At 42.4% G+C, this 27,342-nt stretch overlaps 1 protein-coding gene across 4 annotated transcripts in view; it reads left to right on the top strand.

Moving 5' to 3' along the window:
- The first annotated feature begins 19,539 nt into the window (after positions 1 to 19,539).
- The window catches only part of Kiaa1217 (KIAA1217 ortholog), a 796,433-nt gene continuing 788,630 nt past the window's right edge, over positions 19,540 to 27,342 (top strand). For all 4 annotated transcript variants that reach the window (XM_076572610.1, XM_076572611.1, XM_076572599.1 and 1 more), the window contains exon 1: positions 19,540 to 20,065. The gene's annotated coding sequence lies outside the window, so the exon portion shown is untranslated. The remainder of the gene's footprint in view (positions 20,066 to 27,342) is intronic.

The raw sequence follows: 27,342 nt of genomic DNA, 5'->3' as shown, positions 1-27,342 counted from the left end.
CCATTTTATCTATTTGGTGTTTTTGTCATCAATTTTATTGTTTTTTCTTCTATACTGCTAACTTTCCTCTCCAGATCATGTATTGGATTAATCTGGTTTTTTAAAATCATCTTTAAAGACATTGATAATTTATACTACTAAAATTTTGGAATTTTTTTCTGGCATTTTGGCCTATTTCAGTGTATTTGAATTCAGTAATTGAGCAATTATCTCTTGAAGGAGTTATGCTGCCTCTTTTCATGTTCTTTGTGTTTCATATTTCAAACATTCATCTGTAGTTTTGGGTATCGCATCACTTCTATTTGGGGATCTTATTGAGCATTGTATTCTTGAAGGCTTAATCTCCAGCACCACTCAGAAAGGAAAAAAAACTGTAATATTTGTACCATCACACTCAACAAGACATAAAAATTGGCTTAAAATCAAGTAATGTCCACTAACATTTCACTAATAACTATAAAATAGAACACTGAAAAACTGATACAGAATATTCTGGGGGTTGTGATGATTTGAATGAGAATGTCCCTCATAGTCTTGGGTATTTGAATAGTTGGTTGTAGCTAGAGTTTTCCTGCATTGCCCACAGTTAGGACAAATCTGTCACCCGCCAGTCCCACAGCCGCTCAGACCCGACCAAGTAAACACAGAGACTTATATTGCCTACAAACTGTATGGCCGTGGCAGGCTTCTTGCTAACTGTTCTTATATCTTAAATTAATCCATTTCTATAAATCTATACCTTGCCACATGGCTGGTGGCTTACCGGCGTCTTTACAGGTTGCTTGTCCTGGCAGTGGCTGCAGTGTCTCCCCCTCCTTCTTCCTGTTTCCCCAATTCTCCTCTCTCTTTGTCCCGCCTATATTTCCTTCCTGGTCACTGGCCATCAGTGTTTTATTTATATAGAGTGATATCCACAGCACTTCTCCTTTTCTTCTTTTTTTAAAAAGGAAGGTTTTAACTTTAACATGGTAAAATTACATATAACAAAACAATTATCAAGCAAGAATTACAGCTACAATATTAAAGAAGATGTCCTATCTATCTTATATTTGTGAGTTTAAGGTTTCATATCTAACTTATCTTTTATCATAACTGAGGAAATTATAGCTATCTAGTCTTTAACCACATCAAAGACCTGAGAAGGAACATTATGGTACCTGAGAAATGGTAGATGAATGCAAGCAACTTTCAGGAATCTTGCAAGAGTAGACCAAGACAGCTGGCAGCCTGGACAGTCACCTAATGTTTCTCAGCATTGTTGGTGTATTCAAATTGGCTATAGGCCTAGAGTATCTGACAGACCATTTTCAGAAGCAGGAATTCTGAAAGACCATCTTACCCTGTCTTGGCAGAGTACAGTGGTCACTTTCCTTGTGTCCCGCTTGTCCAGAAAGGACAGCATTGCATTTGTACTGTCAGCCATCAAGGCAAGGGCAGTTCTTTGCCCAGTAGGCTATTTTGTGCCAAAAAGACAAACTTCCAAATGGAAATGTCTTAGAAGCCCAACATTCTCTCTGGATCAAATTGGTGCAGCCAGGAGTAATTGTGTCTCATGTCAACAGAATTCTAAGTTATTTAAATGCCATATTCTCTAGGTCTATGAAGTGTTTGAAGATTACCTATCTATCTGAAATATATCTATGTAATCCTAGAAGACTTAACTAGCATGGCTACAAATATGATTATCATATATGACTAATTATTAATCTATTTTTTAATTATTCATTACAATTTTAAATGAGTTACATAAACATAATATCTCAAACAAGAATAGAAATATATATGCCGGGCCGTGGTGGTGCACGCCTTTAATCCCAGCACTTGGGAGGCAGAGGCAGGCGGATCTCTGTGAGTTCGAGGCCAGCCTGGGCTACCAAGTGAGTTCCAGGAAAGGCGCAAAGCTACACAAGAGAAACCCTGTCTCGAAAAACCAAAAAAAAAAAAAAAAAAAAAAAAAAGAATAGAAATATATATGTACAGTATAACAAAATTAACTTCAAGTTTGTATCAATAAACTAAAATTTATACCAATGTAAAACATTTTAAACATAAACTAAAATCTATACCAATGTAAAACATTTTAAACAAGTTTAAAAGTAGGTTCATTAATCTACCCTTTTATCTTATCATCTCTATATCCTCCTATATATCTATATCATATCCCCTTTTCTTTTTTAGAAAGAGATCACATTTATAATCAACCTGTTTTAAATAAAAATATTGGGTTTTCTCTGTCCTACACCAGAGGGCTCTTCTGATTTGTGACACAAGAATCTCTTAACCATTTTTTTTAAAGCAATATGTCTGGGTTTAGAGGGGGAGTGAGCCAATTCCACCTCTAAAGCTAGCTTGGTATATTTGGGAATTTGGGCGTAGCATCTCTTACTACTTCCTGCTGGAGGCGGGTGCTGTATCTTATGGGGATGCAAAGAAAATTTTAGGCCTATGGGGTAGTCCATGAGGCTGTATTGTGTGAACCAGTTGCCTTGAAACTGCTCTGGATGTTGTATCATCTGGGCCATGGTGTCATCAGAGACCTTTCAGGGGGTCTTGGCTGGTGAAACCTGATGTATCTTAATCTGGAACAAATCCATAGCCTCTGGCTTTCTGTGGAAACAAAAGCAGAGCATCCTTTCCAAAGCAACATATCCTTACATCCAAATTTTGTAGTCAAGGTACCTTTAAAATATACATTTTGGCATAACTCAACAGCTTTTGTAATCAAATGTTTTTCTTCAGTTACGAATATCAAAGAGAATATAATCCAGATTCTCTGTGTGATAGATGTTGGTGAAATTATTAAGGCCACTCCACGTAGTTAAAAGGAAGATTTATTTAGTGGGTGACTTACAAATGAAGGAATAGGTAGATTGCGGGGGTCTGGGGAAGGTGTATTGCAGTTCAGCGGTGTTCTCTGGAGCTCTGTTCAGTCAACCTCTACTGTCTAGGGTCCAGGAACAGAGAGAGTGCTTGCCCATCCAGGTCTCAGTTCTCCAGATGCCTCCCTTGGCCCCACCTCATAGGCGTGACAGTTGCCAGAGTCTCAATGGGGGTTGGAACTTCCAGATCCAAGCTGGAATGGCTACCTACTACAGTTGGTCCCCAGGTGGTGGTGCTGTTTGGGAAGGCTTGGGAGGTGTGGTCTTGCTAGAGGAAGTATGTCATTAAAGACAGGCTTTGAGAGCCTAAAGACTCATGCTGGTCCAGTTTGTTCTCTCTGCTATGTGCCTACAGTTTGAGGATATGCATCCCAAGCATCCACTGTTCCTGTACTTACTGCCATGTCTCCCTGTCACAAAAGACTCTCATCCCTCTGGAACCAGCAGCCCAAATAAATCCTTCTATAAGTTGCCTTCGTCATGGTATTTTATCATAGCATTAAAAAGTAACTAGTATAAGATTAATGTTATTTACATTTACAGTAGATGAATAGTAAATTGAGATAACAGCAGTAGATAGGAAAAGGAGAAAGTAGAGAAGTAGGTTAAGCAAAGGGAATATATAAATAAAAAGGAAAATGACATAAATAAATAAATGAAAAATGAGAAGTGGCATGGAAAATAATGCTACAGAGGGAAAGAAAAAAGAGCAACAAATTAGAAATAATAAAGGGCAAAATGATTTCCCATCAATTTAAACATTCGCCAACAAAATTAGATAACTATAAAAAGGCGGTGAAAGAGCAAAAACATAATAGCAAACTGTACAATAAAGTAAAAAATACTACAAAAAGTATAGGATGAATAAGAGGAGAAAACACAGGAGACAAAGAAGTCAATGAGAAAAACCCAATGACTAGTAATGGGAAAAGTTTAAATAAAATTAAATGAATATATCAAGGGGAATAAAAAGATGAAAGCATTTAAAAAATATGATGAAGATAGTGCTGAATGTGTAGTAAAATGCAAACAACCAGAAGCAGGCGTGTCAACTACAAGGAAAGCTGCCATGGTGGTGGTTAGCCTAACTGTGGCCTCTTGTCTTTCCTTCGCTTACCTGGTATTGGAGCCTGAATTGGATGAGTGACTGGTGTCTGTCAGAGTCCGCCTCACTTTAGAAGCTTTCCTTCTTTGAGTACCAGTGTCCTCTGCTGGCCATATTTAGCTTTGCAGTCTGTGGACTGGGCAGATCCTCTTACCCTCGGGCTATTTCCAGATCATCCTCCCCACCCCCCAACCCCAAGCAGCTAATGTTCTAGCTGGGACAAGGGTTCTTCAGGTGTGTTGAGAGTGTGAGAAACAATCATGGCATTGAGATCTCTACAGGCACAGAACCTGTCTTCATACTTTTAAGAGATCCTAAGTTCTAAGAATCTTGCTGGAAGGATGAAATTGTGCCTGTGGACTTTGTGTGTTCACAGCCGCCATTGACAGGTAAGTCTCTCTCTAGAGACTGACTCACCCACTGAGCTCAGGCTCAGATCTGCGCATACTCCAGGGTTATCTCAGTGGATGATGTATGGTCCCAGCAACCAAAACTGGGCCTGTCTTTTACTGTGACTTCCTACTGCTTGCGTGTCTGGCCGGCATTTGATCCATCTCCTCTCTACATCAATGTCCCAAGGTCCCTCACCTTGAGGCTGTGGCAGATTAAATTCAGACTTCCCGACTTGATGTTTTTCCCTGTTACCATGTCCCCAGGATGAAACACCAGGGTTTTTCTCACAGTAGTGCCCAGCCATGGTCCTGAGTCATGTAGAGTGACAAATGAGATTTCTTTCTAGGTTGACCTGTCTACTACTGAGAATTACTCGCTGTCTCACCACACTTCACACTGAAGTTGAAGCTTGTGAGGGCTGTGGGCTTGTCTTGAGGCTAGGACTGACAGTTTTCTCCATGTGGTGGGAATCACACACACACACACACACACACACACACACACACACACACACACACACACGAGCAGTAGGGCTGTAGTGGCTTTTGGTTTGGCTTATTTCTCTGCGGTATGTCACCTGTCTCTTCCTCTGCACTTCTCAGGGACCTTGTCCCTAGCTCTGTGATCCTCCAAAGTTCCTTTTCTCTTCCATCTCTTGGGAATAGAGTCTATTTTGTTTTATCCTGACTCTTCTCCTTTACTGGCTCACATGAAGACAGCTCCTCATCTGCCCTCTGCTGAGATCAGGCCATGGCCTGCCCAAAGTTACTGCATTGTGTAAGACTGTGGTTTTCCGGGCTGTGCCTTGCCCCAAGAGACTCCATTTTACAAGGAGCTTTCGACTCCAGGTTGAGGATGGAGGATGACTGTGCATCCTAGTGGGCACATAAACAGTGCCATCTGTCCAGCACCACCCACAAGGCACTGGCTGATAAATAACTTATTGCTAAAACAGAAAGGGTGCTACCCTATAAGTTTGACAGAGTAGACTGGAACAATAGAAGCATATGGGCATAATAAAATCATATCAGCCAAACCAGGTCCAAGAACTTATTTGATGTAGAAGATTGTGGGATGAGTATAACACACTCACCTGGCTCCCATAAGTGGGAGGACACCTCAACTCAACTCATCTCAGTACCCAGTGTGCTGTACACATTGAGAGACCTGCAGGCAAAGGACTCCTGACGGTGTCAGAGGCTTCTGTTGGCCCTGTCACCACTCTTGATTTAGCCCTGCTCAAATTGCTGTCCATTTGTCTGGTTAGCTCTCTGGACCTGCTGTCTGGCCATTTATTTGTCCTGCCCGTTGCCTCTGTGACCTCTCCAGTTCTTCCCCTTACTTCTGTAGCTCAGTTCAGCCCTGAGGCTCAGCTCAAGCCTGTGACCCAACAGCAGCTGGGCTCTACAACATCAGAATTTGCTCTCTTATCCCCATGGAGGCTTTGGTGGCATTCTTGTTAGCTTTTTATTTCTGCTTCTATTCTGTAATTTTTGAAAGTCTTTGAACTCTGCTGTGGCATCTCTAACCCTTTGTATCTTTTCTTTAACCTACATATATACGTACATACAGACATTAGATAGATTTACTGTAGAACGTGGAATGTGTGGTGTGGGAGTTAATCTTAGTACTTAGGGTTGGAGTTACAAAAAAGAGAAATCTTCTTCCTCAATTAGCTATCAAGTAAAGTGGGACTAACCAGGAAGCTGATGCTAGAGAAACTAACATACCTTGTGAATTTATTGTCATTTAATAAATTCTAGCTTTGTGGAAACACACACACATTTGTCTATGTTTCTGACATGATTTCATGTCATTTCATGACAGATCACTTGAAAGATTTTTCTTTTTAAAAAAGACAGTTTGCATGACCAACTGACGCTAATTCCATGGATGCAGTTTTGATTTAATACTTGAAGATTTATCAGCACAGCTCATCTTATTAAAAACCTAAATGGCATGCATATTTTTGGAAGTATAGAAAAGAGTGGTTCAAAAAAATTCCAAATTCATCCTTGATTTTCTTTTTCTACTCGCTAGATGACTTACCTGCAACATCTATGTATGATGCCACACTTAGGGACAAATTGAACATTTCTCTCTAAGATAAGGAATAAGACAGAGTTGTCCATTCTTACCAATTCTATTGATCAAAATATGTAATTTCTTGTCTGTACAACTAGATATGGAAGAGAAATGAAAGGTATCAGAATCAGAAAGCATTAAGAACTGATTCTGTTCACAGATAACCTGATTTGTCATAGGGCAATATCTGATGGACATAAAAAAAGTCACTGAAACTAATAAGTAAGTTTATAGATGTTGCAAGATACAATGTCAAATTATAAAAGTCAATGTGTTTTGATATATTATCAATGAGTCATCATCTTTTAGAGTATCTCCACAGAAGCCAGATGTTCTGAAGTTGAAATTAAAATTCATGTTATTTACAATGCATAAAAATTATGAAATATCTGGGATAGATCCAAGCTGTAACATGCCATATCCACACACTCAAAAATTAAAAACTACGATGGGAGCAATTTTAAGAGGTCTAAATAAAACAAGGGATGCATTGTGTTCATGGGTCAGAAGACTCAAATTTATTAAGACATCATTTCTCTCCAGTTGAATTTATATATTCAACATTGTTTCAGCTGGAAAAATAAGCTCCAGAGCTAACATTCCATTACTGCTTCTACACCACACAGAAGATTGGTTGGAGGAGAAATTACAGCTATAGTGGTCACCACACTGCATGCCTGTTTCCATGGGTGCTTGACTTTGCAAGGCTGCCAACACTTCAACCTGCCTTCAACTGTTCCTGCTGCCGGCACTGATTCCATTTGTAAAGACCACTTACAACCACAGCCCGTCTTGGAGGCATACAGTCTTTCCAAGGGTCCTAATTTGTTCCCCTGTGGCTGTGATGAGCACCACGATGATCAGCAACTCTGGGGAGGGAAGGCTTTGTTTGTCTTACTGCTCACGGTTCATCATTGAGAAGGAAGACAAGGCAAATACTCCAGGCAGGAGCTTAAAGCAAAACCACAGATGAACACTGCCTCCTGGCTAGCTTCCCCTGGCTTGACCAGCTACTTTTCTTAGAAAATCCAGACCCCTCTGCCTAGGGTTCATGCTACCCACAGTGGGCTGGGCTCTCTTGTATCAATCATTAGTCAAGTAAGTCCCACAAAAATAGGCCTGCAGGAAAATCTGATGGAGGCATTTCCTCAGTTGAGGTTCCCTCTTTTCCCAGGTGACTCTAGTTTGTGACAAGTTGCCAAAAACCTAACCAGCACACCCATTTGTAATATAAATAGACCACACAGAGAACGCATTTTTCATTTACCTACCTGTACTCTACTGCAAAAGAACCAGGGGGCTGGACATGGTGGTGTATGCCTGTTGTTACATCCCTGAAGAGGTGGAGGCAACAGGATCATGAGTTTGAGGCCAGCCAGGGTTATTTATCAAGACCCTATCACAAAACAACAAGAAGAAAACAAGAGATGAGAATTAGCTCCTTGGTGGACTGCTTGCCTATGATATTCAAGGACCTGATTCAAAGCTGAGTAAGAGACTTTTTTTTTTCTTTTGAAAAAAAAAGAAAACATGGAACTTACTAAAAATGAAAATGTCATTCAAAATTCTGGGCAGCAAGGAATTATGACATGCTTCCTGTAGAAACCAAATGTTAAAAATCTTGGATATAAAACAATAAGGCTTAGGCTACATGCTAAAAGAATTTGCTAAATACTAAGTATAGCATTCCTTTTATTATTCCTCAAGAGAGGAAAATCCTGTGTTTTGATCCATGTTATATATCTATTTCCATGTTCTTCAGACTCTCTTGCAAAAGCATTCCAAAAATGTGTATGCAAGTCACAATTGGGAAGACAAAATGTAAAAACTAAAACTGAACAAACCAACAGATAGCCTAAGAAACACAGAAATCCTCCATTCATCCTCTAAAGAGAAATTACCTATTTCCCTTTGCCCTGCCTGCATGGGTTCCCTGAGAGTCACAGAGAAAGGGGAGCAGGGACTACCCAAGGCTAGCAAAGGCATACAGGACCCCTCCTTGGAAGTCTCTCAAGAAGTTAGTGCTTGCATTTGGGGTTTTTCCTGGGAAATTTTCTTTTCTTTTTAAATGTGTATTTCTTAAGATTTCAGAGTACCAGAAGAAAATTCATACATCAGCAGCATTGTTAACATGGCTGCTGTAATTGAAGGCATTAGTGGTGGTCTTGTGGAGCAAATAAGCAAGGAAGTTTTGTGGGAACAGCACATTTCTTCACAGGTGACTGGAGTTTTTAAAAGACTATTTCTTTTATGTAGCTTTATGTGGATATAGTCTGAAAATATGCAACCAGTTTCTGTAAGCTACCACAGAGCATGGATTTAAAACTCTCTCTCTCTCTCTCTCTCTCTCTCTCTCTCTCTCTCTCTCTCTCTCCCCCCTCTCTCCCTCCCTCCCTCCTCCCTCCTTCCCTCCCTCCCTCCCTCCCTCTCATGTACATATACACACATTTACTAGTTGTTTTTTTTTTTTCAGTAATGTCCCACTGTGTGACCCTGGTTGACCCAAAACTTCCTTTGTAGACCAGGGTGGCTTTGGACTCAGAGATCCTCCTGTCTCTGCTTCAGCGTGCCAGGATTAAAGACTTGTGGCAGCATACCCAGCAGTATTTGGTGGATTTATGACTCTACACCACATTCTATTAAAGGACTTAGTCCTCTACCTCCAGAGCATTTGTCTTAGTCTGTTCCTGCGGGTAAAACAAAGCACCTTGAGTAGACAACTTACAAAGAATAAAACTTGATTTGTCACAGCCCTGGAGAGCAGTAATTCCAAGACCAACACACTGGCAGCCACAGTGACTGCTGAAGGCTTCACTTTCCTTCAAAGATGTACTTTGCTGATTTCTTCCTTTGGTCTACAGGGCAAAAAGGAACCAAACAGGTTCTTCAAGCCTTCCATAAGTGTGCAATCACATTGGTTTGAGATTGGCCCAGAACTCTCCTGAACTAAAGGTTTCAGGGTTAACACTATTATGTAGAGGATTAAATTTCAACCTGGGTTTTGGGGGACACATATTGGGACCTTAGCGCATTGCAGTTGTTCTGAAAGACTTGGAGGTCCAATCCACACTACAGAGGCCTCTCTATGAAGACCTCTATTCAGATCCTGGACTTTACCCCATTCAGAATTATCCCCTTCCTCCTAGCTCATGGTTCATAAGGGAAGTAGAAGAGGCCCATTGCTCCAGGCTCCTTGGCAGTGTGGACTTTCCCCAGTCTGCTGATCCCCCTGCCCCTACCCCTGCCCCTTTTGCCTCTGGCCTGTTCCATTGTGGAAGTTAGCAAAGCTTTGATTGCTACACTTTGGCTCCCTGACCCAAATAGCCCCACATGATGGCTGCAGCACTGTCCATACCTTAGTGTTTTTGGAAGTGTGTGAGAGAAATTCTCCCATGAGTTCTCAGCTTCTTTCTAGAATTCGTGGTTTTCCATCCTTTGGTTTCCTGTGTGGCCCAGGGGACCTGGATGGGATGTCTTTCCTAACTTCAACTGCTGCTGGCCATGCTCACTCTCCACAGCATGTGCTCCTCCCCTTAGGTTCCCCTCCCACCAGACCCAATCATTGGCCATCTCAGACATAGCCTATGCTGCACGTCCCAGAAGGTCCTCCTTGTCTGATTTTCCTGGGTGTTCTCGGAAGGGAATTCCCTACTTCCCATGACACATCACTAGTGAGGACAGTAGCAAGGCTAGGGACCCGGGCTTTCAGGAAATGCATCTCTGGGCTTTGCTTAGAGTCCTTTTCCTTCCTTGGCTCTGACACAAGGCAAGAAAGATGAGAGGATCATCACCGTGACAGATATTTACAATTCTCAAAATCACCCCTTTCTTGGGAAGGCCCAGCCTCATTAACTCCCCAATTTGGGGGAATGGAGTGAATATATCTATATCTAAAGCTATAGCTATATCTAAACTCCCCAATTTTGTGGAATGGAGTAAACACACACACACACACACACACACACACACACACACACACACACACACATATGTATTTGGCCACTTGTGGTTGGTCCTCTTCATTGGCTCACTCAGTCTCTTCTTGAGACCTTGAAAGGGCTAAGATTATCTCCCAAGAGCCTTTTACCTAAAATTCAGGATTCAAGATTCAAGGCATGATTCACTGAACACACACACACACACACACACACACGCACACGCACACGCACACGCACACGCACGCGCACGCGCATGCACACCCACATGCACACACTTTGTATGGTAGAAGTGTGACAGCAGCCATCTTCCAGCCAGTCTTGGCTATTTCTGCTGCAGAAAAAGTCAGGAAAGTCATACTTGTCCTGCATCAGCTCCCTACACTTCCCCTTCTCCAGGCCTGGAGAAACAGTAGCAGCTGCTCAGCCACAGTGGAAAGGGATGTTGAACTTGAAGCTGCCAGCTGCTAGGGTGGCATCAACATCAGTGAGCTCTGTTCTCTGTTTGCTGGGAGCTTAGATAAGAACACTCTAGCTTTCCCAATGATTCACGAGCCTCTAATTCTGGACATTTAATCACCAGATTCTTAAAATAAAGGAAACCCTGTTTCTTTTACTGATCCTTGACTGGCTGACCACCACACCAGCAGATCTTGAGAAGGTGACAAGTCTACATTGAATCCAAAATCAACCACACCAATACAACTTTTTACAAACATTTCTCCTCAGCTCTATTATTTCCCTGACCAGCCATGAACAGAATATGTCTGCCAATGGTTTCTTTAGAACTTCAGAAGTTGCTGAAGAATAGTTATGCAAACTAGACATTTTAAAAATCATTTTATACTTATTGAACATTTTCCTGTTTTGTATGGGTGAGTGTGTATGTGAGCGTGTATGCACACACACACATTTGTGGGTGAACATACTCCTGTTCATGTGCAGAAGCCAGAGAATGATTCGAGTTTCTGCTCAATCACTCACCACTGTATTCCTGTAAGACAGGGTCTCCCACTGAACCCGGACCTAGGCTGACAGCCAACAAGCCCAAGTGAGCACCTTGTTCCCACCTCTCATAGGGTTAAGGTTATGGGTACATACAGACACACCTGGATTTTTATGTGGATGGTGAGGCTTTGAACTCAGGTCCTCATACTTGTGGGGCAAGCACTCTCACTCATTTCCCTACCCCTGTTTGTAAATGATACAGGCTCTCCCTATGTAGTTTAAGCTGGCCTTAAATTCATGTTGTACCTGCCAGAGCATCCTCCTAACCCAATGCTGGAATTACAAGCATGCTCTGCCAAGACCAGCATCTTTTGTCATTTTAATGGGAACTTCCTGGAAGGCACTTGTTCTCACATTTCTCATTTGCCATGCCCTTTACACACAGATCTGAGCCTGAGTTCAAGATAGCTCTTTTTCTTTAAAAGCAACTGCAAGTGAAGACAGACATGGTGATTATTTTGGTGGATTGGATAATGTTTCAGATGATAACATCCTCCAAGGTGAGCTGTGTGTGCTGTGAAAATGGATGGGTCTTGCTCTGCTGGAGAGAGCCACGATGGAGTTTGCTGAGGGCAGACTCTGAGCCTTTGGTAGGGCTTTGCCTCTGTGGGCAGCAATTCTTCTGGGGAACTCCCTCAGGTATTTCTGCAGCAATGTCAAAAGAATTGTATTACACGGTGCTCTCTCCAATTAATCCAGAAGACTGAGCATACTGCTTGAGACACTGGAATTTTTGACTGCAGAAATCTCTGGCCAACGTTTGCACTCTGGCACATTAAAATAACATGACTGCATTGAAGAAAACCCTGAGGCAAAAGCAAAGAAGGCCAGGAGTTCCCTCTTCTCAGATGGTGCGAGGGTTTCTATTTTATGTAGTGCTGATCTTTTGCCATGCCAGGGTTTCAAATGGCATGAGTATTTTGGCCATGTCACCTGTCCTCTCGATGATTTAAGCTGTAGCACAGACTTAATTACCTCAGCCTGTCAAATTCATTGCAGAGAGAGGTCAGCAGCCTTGCTCAGTGCAAAGCAAAATGCATTTATTCACTGCGATTTCAATGATGTCTTTGTTCTTTTCTCTGAGTTGTGAAGACAAATCACTGAGAGGCAGGCTTTCTACTGCTTTCCCAGGAGAGCCAAGGCTGAGGTGGCTGTGATGGTGTGGGCCTGTCAGTCCAATACTCAGAACATGGAGGCAGGTGAGCTGGGGGATTGAGACCACCTAGATTACATAATGAGACCTATTCTTAAAAAAAAAAAAAAAAAAAAAAAAATTTCTTGATTGCTGTAGAACCAGACAAGGAAAAATCAACTGGCTGTTAACTATGACCATTGGTAGCTACCACTGGGTGCAGTTTGGATTCATGCCTTTTCGCCCCACATCTCCTGGAGGACTGAGTGGCAGTGTGCAATCTACAAATTGTCCTGGATGTGGGGGAAATTATACATTTCCACTTTCTTGCTCAAGTACCTCATGGACTCGTAGACTTTTAAAGATCCTTAATGTAGGTTGGAATTTGGGGTGGAAAAGGCTGAAAGGAAGATTGCTTAGAATAGTTTGCAATGTGAATACAACTTAAGTACCACCCTGCCATTTCTGTATTACAGAGGCGGGTGGAGGGAAGCTGCAGGTGCGCCTCTTTGCCAGGATCTATAGTGGCATATTTTTGGAAGACTGTATAATGTAGTGCCCATTATACCATAGGTTTCATGAGATAATTACGAAGCACTAAAGCAAATCAGCATACTAAACTGGTTGAATATGCTAGCATTCTAATTTTGTATAGAGGGTGATTACTGTTATTATTATTTATAGAGTTCAGTAAGTGTACATATACTTTATAAATACGTAGGCAGACAAGCTGCTGTGCCTGGGGGTGCCGAAGTTCTAATCATATGATTTAGACCGTGTAAGTGGAAAAAAAAAAAAAAGAACAACCCACCTACTCTGTACAAAAGTGGAAGGAGACTACCTGGAAAAGAGGGGTCAAGAAATAAGGGTTTAGAAAGGAATGCTGTACACTTTCTGTCTTCCTTCCCCACTCCCCTCACTCCTTTTTGTGGTGTAGTGGTGGTGACAGGGTTTTACTAAATAGCTCAGGCTAGCCTGGAACTTGCTATGTAGACCAAGATGGTTTGAAGTTGAAATCTTCCACCCAAGTGCTGGAATTTCAAGTATACCTTCCCATGCTTGGCTTCCAGCAAGTGTTCTTTGAGATCTAGATTGAAGTTGCTTTGTACAAAGCAAGAAGAACCAAATTAGTGAAGTTAAACCCATACTAAACTACTTCCGGAAACTTCCTAAGAATTCTGCAGTTTTCCTATGAATTTTGTTCTCCCTGCCTTGCTCAGGTGGACTGCCTTGTCTCAAGGGAGTTCTGACTCAAAGGGAAGAGAGAGAAAGGGTACTAGTCCGTTCTTTAGTGGCAGGAACTGAGCAATGTTCAGAGTCTGTTCTGGCTAGAACTTCTTTGTCTCCATCCAATGGATGTGAAAGACAAAAGCTTTGCTGCTTGCACCATTTTCTTCACATATAGGTAAACCTATCCATAGGAACATGCATTTTAAAAAAACAAAACAAAAACAAACAAACAAACAAACAAACCCCGCTTGTCCTTTAAGGAAATCCTACCAGACTCAGCAGAAAACAATAGGTTGTCTCTACTGTTGCTCTTCAGATTTCATGATGTGGCAAAGATATTGGTTGCCGGATGCATACTGTGAGTATGGTCCATGGATGTAGGCCACCATACAAGACATAGTAGGGCAGATCCAGGGACTGGTTCACTGTGAGTACCCATGTGGAAGTGTATTACCACAAATAAACAAGCAGCATATATGTAAAGTGCTGTGGTTTTTAATGTACACATTAAAAATTTAGTTTATGTATTTAATGTGGTTTTTAATATAGGTAACTACAACTTTAATCACAAACTTATTGCCAGGCTGTGTTTGTACATAGAGTATTGGTTTTCTAGTGGTCTGCTAGTTACTCTGTCTCCCTCTTAGAATGTTCATGTATGTGGTATATGCATGTGTATGTTAGTGCATGTGTGTGTAGGTGCATGTACACATGGAAGACAGGGGGGGCATAAATGTCTTCCTCTGTCACTCTCCACTTTAATCCATTGAGACAGGGTCTCTCCCTGAACTGGAAGCTCACCATTTCATCTAGGTTGGCTGGACATTCAGCACCTGGGATTGACCAATTTTCACCCCGCAATCCTGGGGTTACAATGAGTATCCATGCCTGACTTTTTGTTTATTTGTGAGACCAGGTCACATTATGTACTTCAGGCTGCCCCAGAACTCACCATGCAGACCAGGCTAGCTTCAAACCTATAGAGATCTTCCTGCTTCTACCTCTCAAGTGCTGGGATTAGAGGCATGCATGACCCAGGGCTGGCATTTATGTGGGTACTGGGGATTTGAACTTAGTCCTCCTGCATGCATAGCCAGCGCTCTTACTCACTGAATCATCTCCTTAGCCCCGTAATTACCATTTTAATATAAAATTTCACTAAATTACTCCAAATGTATTGTGTTATTATGCCAATTTTTAGTTTTAGCCTGAGTTATTATTATATCTTTGAAATTTTAATGCCTCAATTAGGACTTTCACTTCTTAAAAGAAAAGTGGTCACTTAGCATCTTGTCTTAGGGGTTAACTCTATCAGGATTAGAGGCCACTACACAAGTAATTCAAATATAAGGTTATTCATATACCAAGAAGAATTAAATATTAAGAGCAAACCTGAGTCCTCAGAGAAGTTTCATGAAAAGGCTGGTGCTTTGTATCTGATATATTATGTTCTAAAAAGAAAAATTTCAACAGATTTTTCTCATGAACTCATGTAACCTCTTTAATTAGATAGATTTATTAAAATCATTTTGGTTACAATCTATATGGTATATGTTTTCTATTAACATAGAAATGCATACACATATACAGATATTTTACATAAACACATATGTTAACAATATGCGCAAGCTATATTAACTGGGTTTCAGGAGAATTATTGGAAGCTAAGTATTATGTAAAAATATTCTTTTTTCTTCTGTTTAAAAAAAACTTGATGTTGGGTTTAGGGGACTTTCCTTTAGTTATCCATTTTCAAGAAAGGGTCTTGTTACATAGCCTAAATTCACCTTGATCTTTTTTCCCTTTCTTTTTTTTTCTCTTTGTTGTTGTTGTGGAAGGTGAGAAACTGCATTAAAGACCAAAGGAGATTATTCTTCCCAGGAGAGGGGTTCTAGAAGGATAAAATCAAGATTCTCTGTAATTTTTCCAGTGTGCATTTGCCAGTTTGGTTCGGGAACCTTAATGGATGTGGACTATCGTGTATGGAAAGACAGTGGTTTGACGTTGTATTTCCTACCCAGGAGTCTATGGTTCTGATTTCCTAAGAGTTTTTGCTTCTTTGTAAGTATAGTTGCATGTGTTTGCGTTGGGGTAGAGAGTTCATTCTCTATTCAGTCCCTGTAATGCACTTGGTACTTGAACTGACTGGGTATCAGTGGTCTATGCTGGGAGCAGTCACAGAACGTTGGACTGTGACTTGCTGGATTTAAACTGTAGCTCCTTTCACACTGGTTAGGGAGAAGCTCAGGGTAAGTTGAGTTGACCTTGTCTGCTAACTTATCAGCAATAGCTACACCCAGCTGAATGGATGTGCTGCACTTTACACAATGAAAGATGTTTTAGTCCACCCATGGTGTAGAAAATAACAGGATTTTCCTTTTATGGCCGAATTGTATTTCAACATATACATGCTATTATTTCTTTATCCATTAATCTTTCAACAGACATTTAGGTTGCTCCTAAACCATGCCTGCTGTGAAAAATGCTGCAGTGAGCATGGAAGAAGTGCAGGCATCTTTATGTGATGCTGAATCCATCTCCTTCAGCTCTATACCTGGAGGATGAATTGGTGGGTCATATGGTAGTTTTGTTGTTATTAACTTTTAAAATGTTTTTCATAATAACTACATCTAATTACATTCTTACCAACATGGTACAGGTGTTTCCTTTTTTCTACACAATTGTTATTGTCTATCTTTTTGATCATAGCCATCTTAACAAATATAAGGTGATATCTTGTAGTGGTGTTAATTTGCATTTCATTGATAACTAATGATATTGAGCATCTTGACCCATACTCTCTGGGCTTGTTTTCAGATATACTGTTAATTTTTATTTATTTGTTTGTGTTAGTGTGTGTGTGTGTGTGTGTGTGTGTGTGTGTGTGTGTGTCTGTGTCTATGTCTGTGTCTGTGTCTCTGTGTGGTGTGTAAGTATGTCCCATGTGTGCAGGTACCCATGAGTGACAGAAGAGGGTGCTTGATCCCTTGCAGCGAGACTTACATTTGGCTGTAAGCAGCACAGTGTGGGTGCTGGTAACCCCACTTGGGGCCTCTGGAAGAGCAGAAAACATTCTTAGCTGTAAGATATCTCTCCAACATACCTTCTGGCCCTTTAAATATGTTTTTTCTTGGAGAAATGTATGTTTAGGCCCTTTGCCCATTTTTTTTTTAAATTGGGCCATTTGCTTATCTGATACTGAATTTTAAAGGCTCTTTATAACTTAGGTAGTAACCCATATTCAACATGTGTGGTTCAGAAATATTTCCCCCGGTCAATACATTGTCCTTTCTTTCTGTTGATGTTCTTTTGTTGTACAGAAGCTTTTCATTTTGATGCCATTCCATTTATTGATCTTTGCTTTTGAAACTCAAGCTTTCAGTATGATACCCAGAAAATCACACGGGTCATGGCCAATGTCAAGGAGTCCCATGCCCGGTCCCCTTCTTGGGCCTTCAGACCTCCTCTTGAGTCTTCTTTCTACTCTCATCCAATTTGATGTTGTGTTAAGGGTCAGATTTCCTGATTTCGCCTGTGGATCCAGTTTTCCCAGCACTATTTATTGAGTGCCTGTCTAATTCTTGCCGGTCCTCTTGCTGTGTTTGTGGAGCACTAATTGATGATCTGTGTTTGCATTCCTATCTAGTTCTTGGTTTTACTCCACTTGTTTCCTGCTTGAAAGCCAGTACTGTACTGTAAGACAGATTCGTCAATGGAGTTACACTATGCTCTTTAGAAACAAGCAGAGAAGCTTTACTACAGCCCACGCTGGAGTCCAAGGAAAGCAAACCGGCGCCTACTGGGGAGGGGCTTCTAAGCTTGGAAGGAAGACAAACATGCCAAGAACCAACCATATCAGCATACACATACGGTTGTCCTCAAGGTGTGCACAGGATGCGGCAAAAATAAGGGAAGGAACTGCTTGTGTCCATCATGTCAGATGGTCACAATTTGCTGGGGGACATGTTAGCTAGGCTGTCATAGTAGATGACAGGGCATCGCTACCTTCCTGTATTCAGCACATGCAAACAAAATCATGGCCCAGCGTGGAAGGTTCACAGCTGTCACTTCTCAACTTTGTTTTCAAATCACAATTTGTCAATGGCTTGCTTATTCCCACACTATTAATCTGAATTAGCATTTTCAGGGAACAGTGACTCCTACTGAGAAATTATGCTTTTGAAATGCACATAGCTAGGATCTGGTTATATAAGTCCTTCGTGGTGTCAGCATGCTTTCAAAATTACACCTTAAAAAATAGGCCAGTTGCAGAAGAACCTGGAGGCTGATGGCCCTGTGTCCTTTCCTGCTGTTCCCTTGTTCTCATTAGGAGCACACTGTATCTTTACACTTTAATTATGCTGTTTGTTTGTGGGCTCCCACCTGTAGTTACTAAGGATATCCTTAATTTTATCTGATTAGCTATATTTCCAATGTTTAAATGTGGGAGTTTTTAAAAGTATTAAACCTAACACAATAGCCAAGGTTCGTAGACTCGTTCTGCTAATTAAACTTCCATTGGAGAGTTGGGATTGGAGCTGCTTTGTGGACGTCTGATCCCACTTCAAAATCTTTAGAAAGTTGAATATTTTAAAAAATACTTTTAAACTGAGAGGTTTTTTTTTTTAAACTGTCCTTTAATTCCCTCTTCCTACCCTTTCTATTGAAATTATTTTAATGAGTATGAGCACAGCAGCTATTAAATGATGTCTGGATTCAGGAAGGAAGATGCCTGCAGTTAAAATTCACTGCCACTCACCAGGGCAAAATTGCTGGCTGCAGGAGCAGTCACTGCAGAGCGCTCCTGAGCTGGACGCCAAGATCCTGGCAGCAGATCTGGCCTGGGCTGGAGCGCATTGCACATTTCGCTCTCACCGGGAGTCCTCAGGCAGCCAGAATCTCTCTCCTAGTTGGCCACTGCAGCCTGGAGGAGTGCAAGAGTCCATGGCAGGCGCGCCACGGTCGCACTAAGGGCACAAATGCCCCAGGAATAACCTCTATCCATCCCAACACCAAGGCAACTTCGGACAAGGAGGAAAGTTAGGTGGCTATGGAACTACCCTTGGAGTGTCAAGTCCTGCAGAGTCGCAGTTACAAACTGGTTTCTCCCTAATGAAGCAAGGGACTCTGGCTCAGCATTCTCACCCTCAGCGACCTTTCATCTAGGACCCAGAGAATGGACTTCGTACTCCTTGTCCTTGACTCCTTTCGCTCAGGTGCTTTCTCCCAGTTTCTAACCACAGTCTCCCCAGGTTCACAAAAAGAAGTTAGGTGAGAAACACAGATGCACTGATAACTCGGTAAAAATTAGCCACCCCAAAGCCTGCAGGGAACTAGCAGCCAGAGCCAAGGCTGAGAGTTCCCAACTCTACCCAGACTCTGTTACTGGAGAGTAAGCTACTGTCCCATTATGTTTACTTCTCTCTGCATCCAGAGCAGCCTTTTAAAAAGGCATCTTGTACACCCTCCAAGTTGGGGTGCTTCCTTTTAAACTCATACTTCTCCCACCGCCTTATTGCTTCCTTAATCTGTTTCTCCTGGTCTCATCCAAACTCAGCCCCAACTGGGAAGCGAGCGCCCCCAGCTGTTCACAGAAGCCCCTCAGCACCGCTTCGCCCGGAGCTCAGATTTCGGATCCAGCTGCGGTTCCTTTCGTTCCCCAGCCCTGCGGGGCACACTCTCGCGTGCACACAGGCGCACTCACACTCCCGCGTCCTCGCTCGCGGCACCCCACCCTCCGCCACTGCTCCTCTGTGGGGCGGGAGGGAGGGCAGGTGACGTCAGGACTGCAGTCCCGAGAAGAGCGGCTGGAGAAGGCTGTGCGCTCCTCATCGCCCGCCGAGGATGCTGGAGGCGCACTCGGGCAGCCAGGGCTCCCGCGCACCTCCCTCTCCTCTGCACCCGCTGTCACGATGCGCGCCCGCGAGGGAGCCTCGCCAACCTCCAGGTGAATTGAAAGTCGTCTCCCCGGGAGGACGGAGAGGGTGCTGCAGTCCTGGCATGCACTAAAACTGCGAGTCGGACAGAAACAGCCCAGCCAAGGAGTGGGGCACGCGGCGCCCAGCACAGCATCTCCGGGCTGCTGAAGGTGGTTGAGGCTCAAGCTTGCAGCCAGAACTCTGCTCTGGACCCGGACTCTGGGCACGCTTGCCACCGAGAGACCAGTTTTCCCCTCTTGCGCATTTCGCAGCCGCCGATGGCGTGGGGAATGCGAGCACGGTGGTGACTCCTGGTCTTCCAGAAACAGCTGCCGGTGGGAGAGTGAGCAGAGGCACGGGGGCGGTAGCCTCGGCCCGAAGTAAGTGCAGCAGAAGTTTGCGTCGGTTCCCCTGCCGCTCCCCCTTAGCGAGTGGGAGGCTTGTCTCCTCCCTCTGGCTCCCGGAAACCCAAAGGGAGACTTTCCAGGAGCCCCTGGGTGGGGAAAACTATCCTTTCCAGAGGAGGCAAGCATCGGCAAGGCAAAGGCTTGTGGTTCAGATGCCGGGGTGCAAAGGGAAGAGACCTCCAAGTAGGTGGGGTGAGGGAGCAGAAAAGAGACGGACTCTGGAGATTTCAGAAGGGGAAAGGTTTCAGAAGAGGGAGGGTGGATGCAGTCACACCTATGTTGGTGACCTTGGTGTGCACCCCTGGAGTGTGGAGCCAGGGGATTAGCAGAGCCTGGAAAGCTCTGAGACTAGAAGTCTGCCTGGCTTTCCACTCTGGCTGCGCTGAAGGGCATGCAATCTGTGATAGCTGGAGGGCTGAGAGAGGAAAAGCTGGTCCCCAAACAACACGCTGGTGGGAGGGGATGCCCAGAGGCAGGACCTAGGAGATCAGATCGAACTGTGTGGTTGGGGCTATCTGAGGCGCTCCTGCCACCACATAGGCAACCTAAATGGAAGGAGGAACAGGGTGTGACGCTTCGGTCGCCACAGTCGATGATTGCTTCTGGAGCCTCAGTTGCTAGATTCTGGAATTTGGCAGCTTCTCTGAGGGTGACAAGGGACGCGTGTGAGGTGACGGACAGGAGGAGCTCTGGTTCTCTTGCTCTCTTTGCTAGGCTACTGGTTCCTCCGCCCTCGTATTCTGAGCTGCTGCAGATCTGGATGGCACCTGGTTTGCCTAAAACAGAGACCCTAGGCATTTTGCTCACTTGCTTTCTGGCGGGATCATCTCCCTTTGGCGCCCTTCTCTCTGACCGAATTCTCCCAAAGATGTTTTAATTCTTTAACAGACCAAACTTCTAAATGGTTAAAAAAAAAAAAAAAAAAAGTTCAGCAAAACTGAGCCCTCCTGGTCAGAGGCCTGCAGAGGGCGTGCGCAGGGGAATTTGTCCACCTCTTCTTGGGGACTATTACATTACATATGATAAAATGATTTTAGGAGGTTATCTTCTCTGAGAACATGACTATCTTTACCTAGGAAACCAAAATCCCATTGGATTTGATATTGAAAGCGACCCTTTGAGGGGAAATAGGGTAGCGAAAAGCTGATCTCAGATGGCATTATTATTATTATTATTATTATTATTATTATTATTTTTGGTTTTTCGAGACAGGGTTTCTCTGCGTAGCTTTGCGCCTTTCCTGGAACTCACTTGGTAGCCCAGGCTGGCCTCGAACTCACAGAGATCCGCCTGGCTCTGCCTCCCGAGTGCTGGGATTAAAGGCGTGCGCCACCACCGCCCGGCTATTATTATTATTTTAATTCGTTGAGAAGGAACCCAATCATTCACCCAAAACACGTTATGGAGTCAGTTCTTTTCTTGGCATTGCATTGAATGCTGGGCAACAGAAACGGCTGATGTATAGTCCCAGCTTACAGCTGATAAGGGAAAAACTTGGGGAGAAATAGATGTTTCATAATGAGGGGCAGGTGCTGCATTTTTACTCTAGTGACTGACAACCCTGCTTACTGGCAGTGTGGCCCAGTGTCAGCTGGACTGTGTCTTCCTCGAAGGCGGGAACACTATCAATCATCTTTGATACCCAGAGGCTGATATCATGCCAAGTACATATTGGGTCATTAATAAGTACTACAAATGAATACATTCATGGATAGACTCTTCATGGTTAGAAGTATCCTAAAGGGAGGATACTTACTGGGGAACACAAGAAGAGGAAAGATAATGAGCCAGAGTGGGGAGAAAAAGAGGCAGCTGGAAAGGACAGGAGGAGGAAAGAAGGTGGGGTCCTAAACATTTGAAGGTATCTAGTACATACATGCACAGGGTCAGGGGTGGAGGGCACACATGTGAATGCACAGGTACATGTACCTGTAAGCATGTATGCAGAGGCCAGGGCAGGATATTGGATGCCATCCTCTATTACTTTTTGCCATTTTGTCTTGAGACAGGATTTCTCACAGAACCAGAAGCAGGCCAGCAAGCACTCAGGGTTTAGTTATCTCTGCCCCCTAATGCTGGATTACAGGAATGCACAGCTATGCCTGGGTTTTTATGTGGGTTTAGGGGATTTGAACTCAGGTCCTCACATTTGCAGAGAAAGTGCTTTTATTCACTGAACCATCTCCATAGCCCAAGATACATATGTATTTGTTGACAAACAAGTTTTGATTTCTATTTTCTTGCAGTGGAAATCACCAGCACCTAGCTCACATCTCTCTCTCTCTCTCTCTCTCTCTCTCTCTCTCTCTCTCTCTCTCTCTCTCTCTCTGAGCTGAACATATTGCTGAGGATATGTTGATTATAAACAACATTCTTAGAGCAGAGTCTCTGTCACCATGTGGAACTCATAAAGCCAGGTTTAGAGGTTATGCTGCTAATATGATTGGGACTTCTTAGAACAGTGGGATTGACTGATAGAAGAATACAATCATCAAAATAATTCCTTCATGTATCTAATAATGTGTGGCTACTTAATATGCACATTTCTATTGCTTGTATTTTAAACATGTTTAATTTGAATTTGATTAAAAGATTTATGCCCATGAAAATTTTACCCATGAAAAGTAAACATGCATCTACAAGACTCTCTTCAACTTAATTAGTTCAGTCCATATTTATTATTGCTGACATGCAAATTCCAAGGTGAGTGATAAGTACACCCTCAATTATATTATTTCTATCAGACAACTAAATTTATATATTTTTTAAAATTTATTTTTAATTATGTATATTGTGTGGGTATGTACACATGAGTGCATGTGCCCTCAGAGGCCAGAAGAGGGCATCAGATCTTCTGGGGCTGGGATTACAGGTGGTTGTGAGGCTCCTGATGTATGGATGCTGGGAACTGAACTCAGGTCCTCTGCTTACAAAATGAGATGGCTTTATACCTATGATTAAATCAGACATTGAAAATTAGAACATATCAATGTGAAGTCCTCTTACTTTTGGACCTAATATTTTGTACTTAATGTTACCAGCTTAGTGTGCCAACACTGGAAAGAATTTATAATTAGTGAATAGAAAAACATTCTGTATTTTCCATTATTCAGTATTTTATAGACATTTTATGCCATTATCAGAGTTCTAGAGAGAACCTTGTGGTTGTGGATGATTTATGGGAGTTTAAGAATTTTATGTAAAAAGTTACACTTTAGAAGTAAATGTAAAAAAAAAAACTAAAAATGGTAGTTGAAATTTGGGGTTTTTAACCAAATCCAAGCTATTCCTTCTGCTATGAGCATCCAATTTGCATCATTTTGGGAGCTCTGCCTTTAGGGAGAATGAACACTTAAGCAAGTCTTACAGTTTTGGCAAGGTTTGTGCTCTGGGGGAAAAGAAGTGTATTTTGTGTAGTTGGGAACAGGAAGACTAGGCTTCTAACATTATGGGATGGTGGATTACCAAGGTCAGAGCCTAACTTGACAGAGGATCCACAATCTCCAGGCTCACATTTGGATGCCTGAGTCCCTTTTGCTATCCACTGCAGGTATGGGAAAATATCAGGGATATCTAAGTGCAGGGAACATCTGATGGATTTGCTCCTCTTGGATTTCTCCATCATTCTTTCCAGATCAAGGGCCCTCCCCCGCCCCCAATTCTAAGGCTGGCACCCGCCAGCCCCTCCCTTGAAGCTGCTACTGCATTCTTCAGTTCTTTAGAGCAGCAGAGGGCTTGATGAGAGTCGATGGCTCCCAGTCTCAACATAGGCCTGATTTGGAGAACTGTGGAGTAAATAAGGTCTGGGTTGGGCCTCCCCAGATCTTTTCTATTTCAAAGAATTCAAGTTACCAAGCAAGGAGGGCTTTCTGAGTCATCTAGTCCACACCCTTCATCTGACAGAAACTCCAAGTAAGAAAAGTCATTCTGTTGTCTTCCCATGAGCAGTCATATAATACACATGGAAGAATGGAGCTGACATTCAGTTCTCTCATAATGCAGGCTTGTGGCCTCTGGAAGAGGCAACCTTGTTCATGGTATGATCCTGTCTTTCCCCAGCTGTGAAGTCATGGGGAAGTTACTTAAGTTGCCCAGCACTTCTGTTTCTTTATATAAATGTCTGCCTTACTTTTGTAGGTTGTTATCATACATATAGATATATTTGCATAAGCAGTTATTTATTGTTTCTCTCTAGAGTCTAAGTCCAGACCATAAATTCAAGGGAAGCAACCAAACATCTCCTTACTCACTGCTTACTCAAGATTCAGCATACTATTTGGCAATAATAGACACCCAGAGCATTTGAATTAATGACTGATGGATGGATAAAAGAATAATGTCAAGGAGATATCACTTAGGTAGAAATGGAATCTAGTCACAAGAGGCACACACTCATGCAAATGCCAAATAGGAAATCCTGCTCTTTCCTTTGCCACCATCACCTGGATAGACAAGAGGGTAGAATGTTCTGTCCTCACACCTACGTCTCCCACTGAGCCCTCTCAATAAGCAGTGTCTCCTTTGGTTCTGGTTTCCTACACCCAAAACTTCTGGAATCATCCTTGGATCCTCCTTTGTTTTGGGGCTAGCTTTCAATCTACTAAGATAGTCTGCATCACGATGCACTGCAAACCTGACGGGTTGTTCCCACACCCCCTGCCAGTGGGCTGGTCCAGGCTTCCATCAGTTCTTATTCCTGCAGTGACTCCCTCACTTCTCTCTCTGCTCCAGCCTCGCACTCCTTCACTGTTAGATTCCGCCTCCATTTTCCTCTTGCAGTAAAAGAAACAAAATCTTCCCAATGAACTACAGGTTCTACACCTTACTTCCCTCCACACTTGTGAGTTCTTCCCCTACTCCCCCTCAGCTGCTGGTCTTCCTGCTCCTGTAGTCATCATGCTGACTCCTATCTAAGCACTTTCGAACTTGGTCTTTTTGTCTGGAATGCTCTTCCCCAGATACCTTTTTGTCTCACCCCTTCCTACCCTTTCTCCAGCTCAGCTCCTCAGTGAGGTCTTTCTTGACTTCTCTATCTAAAATTGCGTCTTCTAACTTTTTTCCTTACCCCACATGTTTCTCAGATATTGTAACCAAAAATATCATGTGTTTTATTCCCTTACTTCCATTTCTCTCCTTTAGCAAAACATAAGTTCTGTGAAAGTGAAGATTTTAATCCATTTTGTTCCATTCACATCTCTGATTCCTAGATATGACATAAATAGATGATCAGGAGGTATTTGTGTAATCAATAGGAATATGATGGTAGCTCTATCGTGAAGTCTTGTTAAGTGGAAATGAAATGCATTTTGAATGTTTAGTAAAGTCTCCAGAAGAAGGTTGCAGCTATATATTTTGTCCTTGGATTAAAAGTATCACCTTCTATCACAATATCCATGCATGTACTCCTTGGGCAGAGCAAGGGCTTTCTCCTAAGAGTCACACCCTAGTTCTTAACAGCAGTGGAAATGGAAGGCTGGGGCAGCGGTCTCCCAGAGGCTGGAGGTGAGTGCCATAGACAAATTGACAAACTGAATCAGAGAGGGATTATGCAGCATTAGTTCTAGTGGTTGTCTGGACTAAGAACATATGCACAGTGGAAAGAAGAAATAGAAAGAGGGAGGGAAAGGAAGGAGGGAGAGAGATCTTAAATCAATTGGGTGGCTACATGAGTTTGTTTTACATAATTTTCCTGTCCCTTGCTCTTGGGTCAGATTTTGCATTTTTTAAAAAATGTGATTACCTTCAGATACTGGAAAATTTCAACTGAGAGTTATAGGGCAACATCAACTAACTAATGAACATTATGTAAAAATAAAAATAAAATAACATGACCCATATAAATCCATTTTAAAGGCAAGTTAAAGAAAGACTTGTTAATTGTAAAATACTATGCTCCAACTGTTTAAATGCAGGTGATAGGACACTTTAATGGTTCTACCAGAATATTACAAGCAGTATTTTACTTATGTGTTAAATTTTGGTATCATGTATATTTCCATATAAATTACCACACCAAAATATACAACTTATTTCTACTAGCTCCAGGCAGTCCTACTTTAGAAATGGACATAACAGATTTAACCCTGTGGATTTATGATGGGTTTGTTTATTAAAGAAAAATGTTCTGTTGTGCCCATTTTTCATTCTAGAAATAGAAAGAGAGCCTTGGGTGTAGAACTTTTAGGTTGCCAGTTCTGTTCTTAGAATGCCCTGTGACCTTGTCCAATTTACATTAGTTTTGATCCCTTTTTCTGGAGCCAGAAAAAGTTACCACAGCAGCAAAATTAGAACCAACAACCTTGAACTATATTCACTAGAAGTTCATTGTATAACTGTGAAAGAAATGCAAAAAGAATAAATCTTCATGGGAAATAGAGAAAAGGAGGGAGCAAGAGAAATGTAGAGATGGAAAGAGGAAGGAGGGAAGAAAGGAGGGAAAAGATGGGGAGATATAGATGCAATGGTGATAGAAACAGAACCAGAAACACAGACAGACACAGAGACAGACAGAGACACAGACACAGACAGACAGAGACACAGACAGACACAGACACAGGCAGGGATAACTCTATGATAGAAACACAAATTTTCACGGAAACAAAATCAGGGGTAACTTAACTTTCCAAAGAGCTGATCTATCCAACTTCTTCTGTCCGGTTTGCAAGCACATTTTATTTTGAACATTTCATATGATGAGTTGTTTAGATTTTTGTCCTTGTAGAAACACTATTACATGTGCAATTTAGGTTCCTAGTTGCCCTAAGAAAAGCCCATTCAATTCACTGCTGAGCATTATAATAGTATAGTTTGCTTTATCATAGGGAAAAATAATCTTAATATCTACTTAATAAAATCTTTATTTTTCATTCATGTTATTCTATGAATGTCTAGGTTGCCACTTTTTCTCTTCTCCCATTTGTGTGTGTGCATATATGCTTGTATGTGAGTGAGTTTCTGTGCATGTGTGTGCAAATACCATGTAAAACTTGAGATTGCCGTCCCAAATCACCCTCAATCATTTTTCCTCCTTGTTCAATGAAGCCCAGACTTCACCTATATGGTCAGTTTCCCTAGCCTGTTGGCCCTGGGGATTGCCTGTTTCATCCCTCGCAGGCTGGAATTACAGGTAGGCCATCACGACTACCTCACATTCATATGGGTTCTGGAGGTCTAGACTCTGACCCTTACTCTTGTGCAACGCACATTTTAACCACTAAGTTATCCCCCAGCCTTCAGATGGAATTTTTATA

Source organism: Peromyscus maniculatus, chromosome 5 (genome assembly GCF_049852395.1).
Source record: "Peromyscus maniculatus bairdii isolate BWxNUB_F1_BW_parent chromosome 5, HU_Pman_BW_mat_3.1, whole genome shotgun sequence".
Lineage (NCBI taxonomy): Eukaryota > Metazoa > Chordata > Mammalia > Rodentia > Cricetidae > Peromyscus > Peromyscus maniculatus.
The sequence above is the reverse complement of the archived record's forward strand: the minus strand, read 5'-3'. Positions and strand labels throughout refer to the sequence as shown.